At 37.9% G+C, this 13,838-nt stretch overlaps 1 protein-coding gene across 8 annotated transcripts in view; it reads right to left on the bottom strand.

Annotated features, from left to right (window-relative positions):
• Positions 1–13,838, bottom strand: part of BCAS3 (BCAS3 microtubule associated cell migration factor) — a 372,839-nt gene that overhangs the window by 182,260 nt on the left and 176,741 nt on the right. The window lies entirely within an intron of this gene.

The following is a 13,838-nucleotide window of genomic DNA, read 5'->3' as shown; positions in this document are numbered from 1 at the left end:
GTACACCTCTTAAGCATGGCAACTCCAGGTCAGGGCCGATACACCTCACTGCCATAGTCTGAGGGGGCTCGGACTTCAGCGCTCCATCTGCATTCTGTAGAATAAGGACTTTTATTTCTACGGACACCCCTTATCCTTTGAAATTTCACCATGATAATCTGAAAAAATGGAACCAATTTTCCTTTAAAAGGAGAAAACACATGGAATTTGTATATTCTTAAAGGGATTTCAATTTATGGGAATGGGATTATATCAACCCCCAAAGATCAAAATGTAACCTTTTCTTTTCAAACTCACATTCTTGGCTTCTAAGGTTTTGTGATGGTACTTTCACATTAACAGAAGCCTGTGAAAATACATAAATGCCTTTCACTAATGATTGAACATCAGGAGAGAACAAATTATATCAATCAATCCACTTAAAAATGAAAGATACTTTTCTAAGTAGCTGCAAGATAAACCCCTAGCATACTATGTTACTCTACTTTTTTCTTTTTTTTTTTTCTTTTTTTTTGTAATCAAGTCATTTTCCTTCGGTATAAATTAGTCATAATGTGAGTGACACACTGGATTTAAGGCAATCACTCTACACGTGTGAAAATCTGGAGGTCTTCCAACGGGATATTTGGAATTCCTCCTACCTCAGTTACACTTGCCAGCTGAGGAACATTCACCAAGCTAACACTGGCATGTGATTGCCATACAGTTGCTTTCCAATGATACATTAAAGATATCACTTGCACTTAAGTCCAAGCTACCTAACAGATAGCTGTTGTTTATATATAATTTGAGAATACCGTAATATGTAATATAGACCATCCCGGTTGGGATTTATAACCAGAGTTTATCAGTCATTTACTGAACCTCTGGCACAAGCAACGGGAAAATACAGCCTTGAAGAAAAGCATCAGTTCTTGCTTTCCACTTATCTTAAAAGTGCTCATCAGTATGGCATACTTAATGCTTTCAATAGGTGTTAAAAATTCCTATGCTGTAACGCAGTAGATGCATTATGAACAGGCAAAGGCAAGTGGCCATAGTTTGGAAGCACAAAGGTGAGATAATGGCCTTCCACATCACTGAACTGCCAACCTCATTTAACACAAAGCACTGCATCTGGAGATTTCAAATCATACAGCCGTTTAAAAATATATAGAATGTTAAATTATATGACAAACACAGGACATGTCACCTTTTAGAGGCAGAAACGTAAAGCCAAAGCATATGTTTCCCAATTGTATTTGCTTCAGTATCAGCAATTTTTCTGAAATCTCATTGGTTTCTTGTCTCAGTTTTAAATACGGAAGTATGGATATACAAATAAGTTACAGGTTCTCCACGTGATATCCTCAATTATATATCAATCTTTTACTTGTAAAATAAATAAAGATCTCTAGTTTTAAGTCTTACAGAAAATCTGGAGAGTGAAGACAATGAGAAAGAATTTCTACAAGCGATTAGGGATGAAAGATGTTCTGCATTTTGAGCTCTGAATTTAAGAGGCATGTGTAAATATCTGACTTTCAGATCTACATTTACAAACAAATCCTGCAAATTCTTAATGTGCCAAACTCTCACTGAAAACCCTAGAAGTTCCACATGGTTAGTATGCAGAAATGGGCCCAAACTCAGCTACCCCAATCTAGAGCCAGCCAATGTCTGGAAGCAGTTTAACTGTCTTTGCATGGCACAGAGCCTAAGCTAATAAACTGTAGCTGGCTCCATGCAGAGCTAACTCAGGTCTCTCTGCATCATGTTCGTGTTACCGCTGGAGCTGGAGAGCTCCACGCCGAGACCGCCAAGCAGCTCTGCAGGGAGCCAGGCCATGGGTGGCACGGCCTGCGCCCTGGGAAGGTGACAAACTGAGCCTGGGACCCGCTCAGCTACACGCCTGCACCGCACTTCCCAGTGCTTCCCCGACCAGGCTGTTCCCTCATCCTCGCTATCTCAGCTCCCTGTTAGCTTGGCAGCGGCAGAGCCAACTGCACGTGTACCCTCACCTATAGTAGAGGCTGCTACACATCTGATATATCATTATCCTTTATTCACATTACATCACTTCAGAATACGCATTCAGCACTTTGAGGCATGCACAATCTTTCACTGAAGTGTTATTAAGAGGCTATAACTAGGCCAATAAAGCTGAATTTTATTTGCCTGCTCATAGCAATGGGGGAAGTGATGCCTGCAGATGACATTAAACAAAACATCGTGCCCATAATTCAAACCCTTTTTCAACTACCAGCTATGCAATGTGATCAATTAAAGGTTGCTACTTGAACATACCAGTAGGTCAGTGCTGAAAACCAGTAAAGTCAGAACATTTTATCAAGCAGGAGTAGCACCCCTCTTCCTCCCCCCACAAAAAGCATTTTAAAGCATAGGGAATATTCAATGCTGCCTATCAAACTATTAATAGTCTTAAGTCATGACTTAGAACGTTTTCAAGTACATAGTTAGGCATTTTCCTAAAGACCTGCTTCAGTAAGCACAAATTCTTTCCTTGTAGGCACTGTGAGAGTAGCACATACCATCCACAGTATAATCTCTTTTTGCAAGCCACAGATTCGCAAAGTTTCAGTCACATGTTTCAGTAGAAAGAGAGGAAAAGGCATGAGCGAAAGTTTGAAATAAAATCATAAAATAGTGAAGTACTGCTTGCAGTTTAGCTTATTGTCCATAAAAGTTTAAACTTTGCTTTCAGCCTAGGTTTTCCAAACATGTTGTCATTCACTATAACGTGGGTTAAAAATAAGAGAAAGCAAAGATGAAATGTAAATGATTTAAATGCATGCATATGTTCTTTTGTAAAATGTATAATGCATCTGCAATGTTTTTCCTCATACTTTGGACACAAATCAAGGGGGAAATGGTTCACTTATGATACAGTGAATTTTTCATCTAACTTCAGTGGTAAAATATACTTCCATGCAAGTGTTTTACTATATACTGCTTGTTCCTGTTGTTTCGAGAAAAAGATTTTTAAGGTTTAAAAATGAATATCAAAATACAAGCACAACAGCATTTGAATTTCTTTCCCAGAATGTTTCATAACAGTTTTCTGTTATTTGTTAAAAAAAACAAAACAAAACAAAGCAAACACAAATCACAAAATCAACCTTCTGGATGACCTATAGTCAACTACTAAATCAGTCATTCAACCACAGTAAGTTTATAGGATGCTATACTTATTCTTAAAATATATTTTAAGAATGATGGTCAAACACTGAGTGATTTGCTCAGTATTTATGCTGTAAACAGTTCTGCCAGGCCCAGAGAGGTACTTTTTTCATGAATGCTGCAAACTGTCTTAGTGACAAAGAGCCAACAAGATCTTTTCTTCAGCTGTGCCTTTCTCACATTAATACCACTATAACCTGGAGCAAAGGGAAAGTCAGTAATACAAAAGACAATGACAGCAGCTGGTTACCAAAACTTACTCTCAAACCAGCCAGATACTCACAAGCAGACATATGGCTTCTGTGCCAAAACCAAGCAAAGTCTATGAATTATCCAGAAATACAGGTGGGCTGTACTTAGTCAGGGCCAGCTGCATCTGGGACAAGAGCCCAGGCAAGTTAAGTGCATGTAGGTCCTGTTCTCCCTGCACAGATGTGAACTGAAGGGAAAGCAGCTGTGCTGGACTTTCTGCTAGGTATTCTCCAGAAAGCACCAGCACAACAGGCAGCAAATGGTTGCCCGTTCTTACTGCAGGGAAACATCAGACAAAAGACGACTTGGCAAGTGAGGAATCTCAGCAGAGAGTCTGTACCCCACTTGACCTGGGGACGTGGGATTTTTCTGATAGGACCATTACAATCACAAAGCTTATAAAATATATTTGGAAAGACTTTCGTGTTGGTTTTGGGATAGCATACGAAGGCCCCAGGAATCCACTTTAAGGCCGTCAAACTGCAGCCAAGCTCCAGCAAGAACCATATGTTAGTCATATTACCACCTTTTGCTTTTCCCTGTTCTTGCTCCATTTTAAAGGACCGCGCCCTGCGCAGTAAACCAGAGACAGCCCCAGGGCAGTGGGAGCTCACACACCACCTCTCTTATCTGGAAAAATCCTGTGCTAATGATGTGAATAATCCCAAGTCTGTTTTCTGTCATTTACTGACTGTGAGCTGCTTGTTTTCACCTTTACAAGGGGAAGGTTTACGTATGCGAACTACTTTGCTCTACATGCTCGCTTCAAGGCTCTGAGCTCTTCCTCGGGAGGGGGCAAGCAGAAGGCAGGCTGTTGCCAGCAGAGTGGGGTGCTCAGGAGCCTGCGAGATTTCCTATTTGCAGGGCCCCGGCAGCGGGAGGCATTGCCAGCACCTCCACTCTGGGGCCGGAGAAGCGGCACAGGGAGATGACAGCGCCCCGGGGCCTCCTTTCAACGCCCCGCTCCCCTGCCCCTCTCCCACCCTCTGGCTCTCCCGGACGGACGGACAGACAGCAGGGCCTCGCCTGTTCACTGGCTGCTCTCTTCTGCAGCTGTCCGCTGGCACCAGTGTTGGCTTTTCGCGGCACTCCACCCATAGCTATAGTACTAAAAACATCACCCAGTTTAGCTTGGGTTCTAACAAAGAGTGAAAGCTAGCAGCAGTGCAAGCAGCAGATAAAGCGCTATTAAAAACCACCTGGGACGAGGCCAGGGATGGAGTCCAAGGCAGGGGGAGGAGCCAAGACGGCGGCAAGCCAGTGGATATTTCACTGTATTGGACAATTAAGAAAAACAAAATATTTTCCATCTGTTTTTCAATCCTTATTTCACTGAAGCAATAAAATATATACAGGTAAACACCACCACACTGTATTTCAACTTAGTTATAGCTATTTGTATTTTCAACAGCAAATGTCCTTACTTCAGCAAGGGTAAGAGGAAAAGCCAGTGATTAATAACATTCTTAAAAGATATTAAACTCCAACTTAAAATACCTCAAATAATTTATAATTTATTATGCCAAATAGCTCAGTTTTACATGGCATACCTAAAAAACACACTTCTGCTCACTCAGCCATATTAGAACCCAATGAATAATAGCAAAAAACTGTTGAATTTGGATTACCAATAGCCAAAAGAGGTGCATATACTGACAATACATTAAAAAAAAAACACATATGAAACCTAATACTCTGGTTTAAAGCTACCTGGCCTATTAATACTTGTTTGACTATCTCTAGGTTAGGGATACCTCTATTCTGTTCTTAAGCAGTAATTGTCAAATTTGGAATGGTTTATTACTACAATACAGGAACTAGACATTAAACCTGTGATGCTTTATAAAAGAACAGTTTTATTTGTGTCTGTGCAAATATTAAGGAATATCATACAATTTGTTATTATATAGTGCAGTCAAATATTCTCCATAAAGCTATTATCTGTAGTACGAGGAAATAGAAATGAGAAAAAACTTACTGCTAGGCTTACTCAGGAAGTATCTACCCTTTTATTTGTTTGGAGAAATATATACACCTTGTGAAACCATGCATATTATTGTGCTCATATTTAATTTCTGGTAGCTCTGCTATCTCAATGGCCACACAATAAGACAACCGTTTATCAACTGCCTTCCTCAGTCTCTCCTTCCGTTTTGCAATTGAGTGTTTTGACTTAAAATGAAGCACTGTCATCTCACTACTTGGAAGAAAACAAAACAAACAAAAAAAAAACCCAAATCCCTGCATATTTATTTTTAAAAGATATTTTTGTCATCTAACAAAGAGAGCAATAAAAAAAATTCAATATGAATCTAGGAGACATTGCTCAGCAGCTGATGCACTACTTCCACCCACTCTTTAAAACATTAAATCCAAAATGCTTTTTTGGAGACTGCTTCATGCCCAGTTTCACACCTTATAGATTTAACAGCTCTAAAGAGGCCATCACAATCTACATTTTCCAGTTAGTTGCCATGCTCCAGAGAGCAGGGTGAACTTTCTGAAATACCTCCTAAAAGTACTAGAGGGTAAGTCGGAGGACATGAAGAGGAATCTAGCATCTAACAGAGGCTAGAGTCCAAACTGGAGGAGATACACTTGAAACAAGAAATAACCAAGAACATTTAGAGTTTTTTCAACGCAAATACTCTGAAGGATGGCCTAATTTACTGAAATCATTAAATAAGTACATCTGTTTATTATAAACTGTTTCTAAATGAAAGCTTTTCCTGAAAAGATACCAGAGCCTAATTCACTTGCAAATGGATGTTCAAATACTCACCTTTTAACTTTCACATCTAATACCATTTTAAGAACATTTTAAATAGTTTAGATTAATAGATTAGTGTATAACACAATATAAAAATACTAAAACAACATAACACAAAAATATTAAGATTCATGGAAACAATTCCTTTAAGCACTTTATAAAAAGAGCAGAAATGTCAATGAACTGTACGATGCGTTATTTCTGTGCAATCTATAAAAACACAAATGCAGACACTGAGGTTTCTGGATGTCTTGTAAGTTTAACAGTAGCTAGGAGCTCTTAGATATCAAGCAATAATAAATATTGTATCCTACAGGAGCCCATCAGGAATCTCAGCTCATATGTTGTTCCACAGAAGATTGTGGTGTCAGATATGATTAGAATCAACACTTTCCACTTATTCTGTGCTTTAAAGATATCTATGCAAAACATTAATAACAACTGCTAACAGAGGACAATTCAGGGGTATGCAGGACAACCTTATAGTTAAAGTAAGCGTGCTTTAGCTACCGATATACAAAATGTCCGTTGTACATTTTGGATTTTTTTCCCCATAAACAGGGACCATATATATGCTTGGACACAGACCATACTCTAACACACTGCAATTTTTCAGCTGACGAACCATTATATGAACTGAAGGTGGCTTTCCCAACTGGAAGCTGGTTACGTATCACTTAAACAGCAAGACACTCCACAGTCTGCATTAATGGACCACTGGTACACGCGTCAAGCGATTTTTGCGACATGAGAACAATAGTCTTCAAGCAAGAAGACTGCACCAATGACTGTTAACATAGCCCCTGGAGGCCTCACTGCAACCTTCCCTTAATATACCAAAAAGAATTCTATTATTTTGTATTTAATCAGTGTGTTGGTCAGGTCACAGTCATGGCTTCACCTAGCAGTGGTGTCAAAAATCAGCAATGGAAATTGCTGATTTTATTGTTTATCAGAGCCCCTGTGATCTGACCAAGAACGACATTATCAAGATGGAAAAGGTGATCAGCCTTTGGGGGACTACGTATAACTTAAATGCAGACTCAACCTAACACAGCACTGACTAGAAATTTTTGATTTTCACTTGCCTCTGTGAAAACAGCTTGCATATCACACCATCTTTTTCTTTGCTGACCTACACCTGTATGTCAAAGCAAAACCCTCCTAGAAGATTTTTTTTTTCAATTACTGCTAGTATCATCAGCTAAACTGAAGGCAAACTGGAATGAGGATTAACAGTGTCTGCCAGTGGCAGGGATAACGGGCTCAAGAAGCCCACAGCACTCCCTCACGCTATGGCAGAGTGGCTTCCCATCTCCAGAACCAACAGACTAACCCACCCATGCCCACCATAGGGAGGCAAAAATAAATCCAATACATAGTAATTGTAGTAGTCTATCATTCAGTCACTGTCCCCATGCACTCCCTCTTCAGTATATTCCTTCTGCCTACAGAAGACACGCAGCAGTGTTCCAAGACATTAATGCCACTGCACGTATCCCTGCAGCTGAGACTTTTCCCAAGCCAGGCAATGATCCAGCAGCAAGTGCCCAATCACTAGCATCAGGTCATTTTAATTTCTCCTCATCTCTGCATAGTCTATAGGGCATAGCTGTTTCTAGAAGTAATCATATATACTGCACTGGCATCTTGGAGTCTGCTGAAGTCAGTTCTGTCTTAAGGCTCTGTTCAAAAATCATCAGATAACATTTTCTCAAATTAGATCAACTAGACAAAGCTGAAAAATTCTAAATTGTATTATGCAGCTCATGCACATACACATTTATTTAGCAAGATGGATGGATGGAGAGAGCATGCGTACATGCAAGTGTGTGCTATTTCACTGAGAAAATGCAAGAAAAACTGAGTATATCCCACAGTTTATCGCTATTTGAGGAACAGTGCATGAAACACTTAAAATAAGTAACATAACAAATGTTTGGAATAGATACCATATAAACAGAATTTGCTCAACAGTTGTTACAGGAAAGAGACATAAGTTAAAGTCATTTAAATTTAAACCGACAGAACACAGAATTACAAAACAAGCAGTGTTGGGCACATGTTTTTGTGGTTACTAAACACATGATGTCCTATAAGAACAGCTTGTTATATGACCATTATTAAAACCTCTCAATTGCTGTGAAGAACAGATTAAGGGCCAAATCTCTTCCTTGGCTTCAAAGATCAGCATTATACTCGGAGGATTGGAGTGCAATCACTATCTGCAACAACAGACTACCTTTATGCTGTCCAGGTAATTACAGGTTCAGGTCATGGACTCCAGACCATATTGATTACATCTTCGTGCATCAAGGCCCCTCCAGCACTGGCCGTCTCCACTCAAGCAGGGCAGCTTAAGTACCTGTGACGCCAGGACTCCTCGGGCCCTACCAATGCCAGTAACAGGAAACCACCGACCACTCCAGCCCGTCAGTTACTGCCTGTGGCAATAAGGACAGGCTGGGAATTCATAATGTTGGTGACTTCATCTGCCAGCTGCATTCACACATCTTTACTACCTGAATAACTGATCTCCGCTACTCCAAGGCAGCACTTTCTGGTGTACAGCATTCGGGAATAAATATTTGATTGCACATACAACAGAAAAGAGCTCAGATGTTTTAAGGTGTGACAGCAGAAGTGTTTATTAAACTCCGAGTGAGAGCATTGCCGGACACTAAAAATTTGTCCCCTGCTCCCTATCTCACAGGTGTCATGACGAACAATAAGAGCCTTTTGCAGGCAGAGGGAGGGGAAGGGAAGGAGAAACCAGCAACCCCCACCCCACGAAACCCAGAACCCAGGCCAACTCTTCTGTTCATTAAACTCTCCGCAGGCATCAAGCTATCTGTCCATGGCTACTCAGCTGCACACAAAAGAAAGAGAAGTACTAAATCACAAGCCAATTTTAAGTGGGCATTGATTGAAGTAATCAGATGAGAGCTTAGTACTGTCAGTACACAGAATTTCATACAACAGTAATAAACAACCCTCATTAAAAAGTGATGTATACTTCCTAAGCACAGCATCGCTGCTGCACGGCACACCCAGATTTTAGAAAAGAACACAAAGGTTCCCCCTGCACCACACACAGTCAAGCAAAGAAAAAATGTTTATTATCAGTATCTTTGTCTTCTACTGTTTAATTCTATTCATTCTTTTTGTTCTTTAAAAGCTTTTTCACTTCAATTAAATTGTATGCTTTTCTCCAAGAAAGAAACACTCCTTCTGAGGAAGAAAGAAAAAAGTTGATGCAGATAAGAGATCAGACAGTTTTTCCTTTGTCAATATTTTCTTACTCAGCTGACAATGCAAAAAAATCATTACATGATTGATGGACAGGTGTCAAAACCAAACATCTTTGTTCAAGGGGGGGAAAGCGAGGTTCTACACACACGCATATGCACATGCACTTTTAATTGAGCAGGATGGCATTAACTGGTATCACTGAGTACACCTGAGTACCTGAACCCTTCCACACATTTGTTACAGTTTAAAGGAAATTCTTGCTTTAAAGAATCAGTGCAGGTGTGCTATCAAATTTAGGGCAATCAGGAATTGCTGTAAAACCACTTCTCTAGCAGTTTTCTGTTTCTGAAAGTTCAGATTTGTTGTTCAACACACATTCTAGCCTTCCTGTAGCTCTATTTTCTGCATTATTTAGCATTAGCAGAATTCTAATACTTCTGATTTTTCAGGTATGTATGTAGTAAGGTATGCGTTATTCATTTACAGGTTACAGAGTACCGTTTATCTTCAGAAAGCTGCCAAGTTTATCATTTGAAATATTAAATTACAAGTCTAGCCCCCTCCTTTTTTTTTTTTCCTAGATTAGTCTCCATAATTCTGTAGATAGCCTCAGCTAGCCAAAAATGACACAGAACGCTAGCTGCACCTAAGAAAGGCGTAGCATTCAATGCTTGAAAATAATGTGGAGCTTTCAAGCCATGCTTATAGAGCTTCTGAAACAAAGCCAGGTCATTCTGTAATAAATACATATATTTTTGTTCTTTACAGATTTCTGCCTCAGACTTGGCTGGTTTGGCTGTGTAAAGCGTATGACCTTCAGCTAAAGCATCTCCTGTATAATACTCATCAAAAGAAATACTATTAAAAGCTTCCTACCTTTATAAAGCTTTAGAACTCAGTGTTGTCCCTTTAACATTTCTAACCGTCAATCTGGAATAGCATCTGGAATTACAGTGCATTTAATCCTTGAGGGTATATTCTCTCTATGATGCATATGACAAACGTGTGCATTGTGGAGCAAATATCCAGTAGCTCTAGGTGATTAACATTTTTGAAAATTTTTCCTAAAGATTCAATTAAAAACACAGATAAGAGTATTTTCTATTCTTAAGAGCTTTTGAAATGAAGACTTTAAAAAAAATCAAGTTGAGACAATCATATTGAAATAGATGGTTTTTTTCATATTTATCCAAGTAATCTTTTCCAGAAAAGGAAAGGATTTAAGCAGAACATAAGCAAACAACTTCTTTATGCAAGTTATCTTGAATTTCAATGCTAAAAAGAAAATCAGTAATTAGAATTCTATCTACTTACATTTATTTCATTTAAAAATAGACTTTGATTTTTTTTTTTTTTTTTCAGTTTAACTTCCTAAATCTCACGGAGTCATACGACCAGAAGGGCTTTTGGAATCACCGAATTCAATTTCCTGCACCAATAGGAAACTACAGCTCCATTTCATAAACTTGTTAAAATATATCTGCAAGGCATGGCAAATGTTGAGGACTGCCACAGAAAGAGGCTATTAAAAGATCTAGATAGATTTTGAACTTTCAATATAAGAAAAAATTCAGTCTTCTCAGCGTTCAAGTCCCACTGCTCTTAAACTCAATTGAATTCACTGCACAGTATCTTTCATTTATCAAAATCTGCCATTCGAATAGTAACATTTTGTCTCAGACATACTTTTTATTATACATTCACACTGGAACAACTCATGATCACTCAGCCATACATTATATTCTGCTATAGCGTCTTTAAAATATCCACTATAAACAAAAAACGAGTTTAAAATAGTATAATCTATTTTAGGGGGATGTGTTATCCATTACATGCAAGTATACATATGTTATATCAGTATTTGTATCATTTGCTCTCTAGTCTGTTACTGAGAAATAAGCCTCCAATAATCATGTTACTTCTGGTAGCATTTACATCTATCAGTTTTACAGATATTGCCATCCATCTTGAAAATGTCACTGCAGATTTTCATGATTTATAGTATTATTAAAGGTTTACACTATTTAAATTAAGATTTTTACAAACGATCTTGTGAGACATTATCATCATAAGTATATGAGTTTTACAGACAGATGCAATTTTCAAATCATGATAAAAAAGTACATGAATGTCTTCTTAAACTCAGAGTTGTCACCAACAGAGAACAGGGAAGGAAGCTATAAAGTATGCTGCAAGAATAATTATAGATGATAAACACATACTTGAAATCTTTTGATGGGAAAAACAAGCGATAGAGTTAGATAAGAAGAGGCGCCACACTGGTTGTATCTCTAAGCAACAGGCAATCAAACAGCCAGATAAGCATCTTCATAAAGTGCAACAGATTCAAATGCATGGGTCATAACTGAAGAATCACTTCCTGGTTCAGCTTAGGTAGTAAAAATTTATGACCTACTTATATGTATAAAAAAAAAAAAAAAAAAAAAAAAACCCTCAAACCCCCAAACATACTTTCCAATAAATTTGTTTTTCATAAAGAATGTAAGCCATTTAGGTTATGCCTTGATAATAGCAGGAAATGAGAATATTTACAGTAGTGGGCTGTAATACAGAAAACATAACATCACACATGAATAGTATTTAGAATAGAACCCTTACATTCAGAGCTGAGCTTAATGCAACTTTCTGTACAACTAATAAATATTTTAAAAACACCTCAGTGGTGAAAAGGAAAGAAAGCAAGCATAAAATACTCTTCCTTTGCTGAACTCTGTTAGAAGAATAGCATGAGATCTCAAGAAACAGTACCTACTACTTCTTGCATCTCCTTTACATCAGAGTTCACATCCCTATACCATCACACATAATCTGGCACATCTATCTCTAATATGGAGCAATACTTTCTGCATGGGAAAGGACTGGGAATCAGGCAATACAAAAACTGTAAATAGATGTTAAAGTCCCTGAATCAAAAATCAATTCAAATCCAAACTGTCTGGCAGCGAAGTTAAATAAAATATTGCTATCAGCATGTCTTTGACAAAATCCATATATTGTTTATAAGAAACTTATGAGGTGTTATAACAAAACTGAGTCACTGCTGTACAGTAAATATATTTTTAGTGTCATAACAATGTATACAATTGACTTTGGCAATTTTAATATGGACACACATGTTAAAAGCATTACCAGTAGAGCTTCATCACATTCATATGAGCCATTTTACAATAAGAGCCCATCTACACTACAGGAAAGCTTGTTTAGCGTAGAAGAGGTATAGCCCTACATGGTTCATTGTTTCTAGTACAGACGAAACAATGCATTTATAGAATGTTTTGTGGTTATATTTCAGAATTAGAATGTATCCGTGTTATAGGTTATACTGCGCTGCTCCATTCATACACAAGAGGAAAAAATAAGAAAAGAATACCTGGTAACACAGATGTGTCTATCTGTATCAGCATAGCCACACTGGTAGAGAACAACTATGCCACTGATCACTGAACTTCAAGTTTCAGACACGCAGACAGAAGCTCTCCTCTGATTCAAGCTTGTAACTTTTTAGGAATAATGGTCATAAATTAACTAATCCAAAAAAATCGTTAACTGATGCATTTGTGTTTTCTTATGGACCAAAAAATTATTTTCAAAATTACACACACATGTACACATATATATACACTGATATTTATCTCCATCCTGTAATACCCTGTAAAAAAAAGAGATTAATCTGGAAAACAATGCAGTATCTTGGACTCCAGTGTATATCCACAGAAAACAGAGTCTGAAACAGGAGCTTTTATTTCAACTCTTATTTAAAACAACCCTCAGAAATCAGTTTCTGTATGTGTTACAGTTTCCTTTCACAGTTTAACCTCAATCCAATCAGCAGTCTCCAGGGATTTTCAAATCGCTAAAGATTAAAATCCTCTCCGACTTGACTGTTTGACTAATGCTGTGTGTTTAATATTCTACTTGTGAGAGCTTTGATTTGACAAAATCCTGCTGGGTGGAACCTTCGATGCTATACAGCTGTACTAGAATATAAAGCACTGCTGCCTGCGTTTCTTCACGCAAACTATACCCCAGCACTTAAAAGAAGAAAACTCTATAGAACATATATTGCTATATTGTTGATATTAACATAACCACTGTTGTATTAAATTTACATATTTTTTAGAAAAGAGTAGTGAAAATGTACCAGTTATAAAAATATTAAACTACTCTGTTGTCTTGAATGTTCACAGAAACCAATACTACATTTATGATTACATTTCAATGAAAGGTATTTTATAAATGAGATGGAACTGTGATATACTATGATTTAGGCAATTGTTAATAAGAGCATTTCAGCATTAGCATTTGCACATGTTCTGCTTTTTACTTTAGGCATTTCTAGCATTCTGAAGATCATGTTAAACTG

Source organism: Rhea pennata, chromosome 20 (genome assembly GCF_028389875.1).
Source record: "Rhea pennata isolate bPtePen1 chromosome 20, bPtePen1.pri, whole genome shotgun sequence".
Taxonomy (NCBI): Eukaryota; Metazoa; Chordata; class Aves; order Rheiformes; family Rheidae; genus Rhea; species Rhea pennata.
Note: the sequence above shows the minus strand (reverse complement) of the source record. Positions and strands in the feature narration are given on the sequence as shown.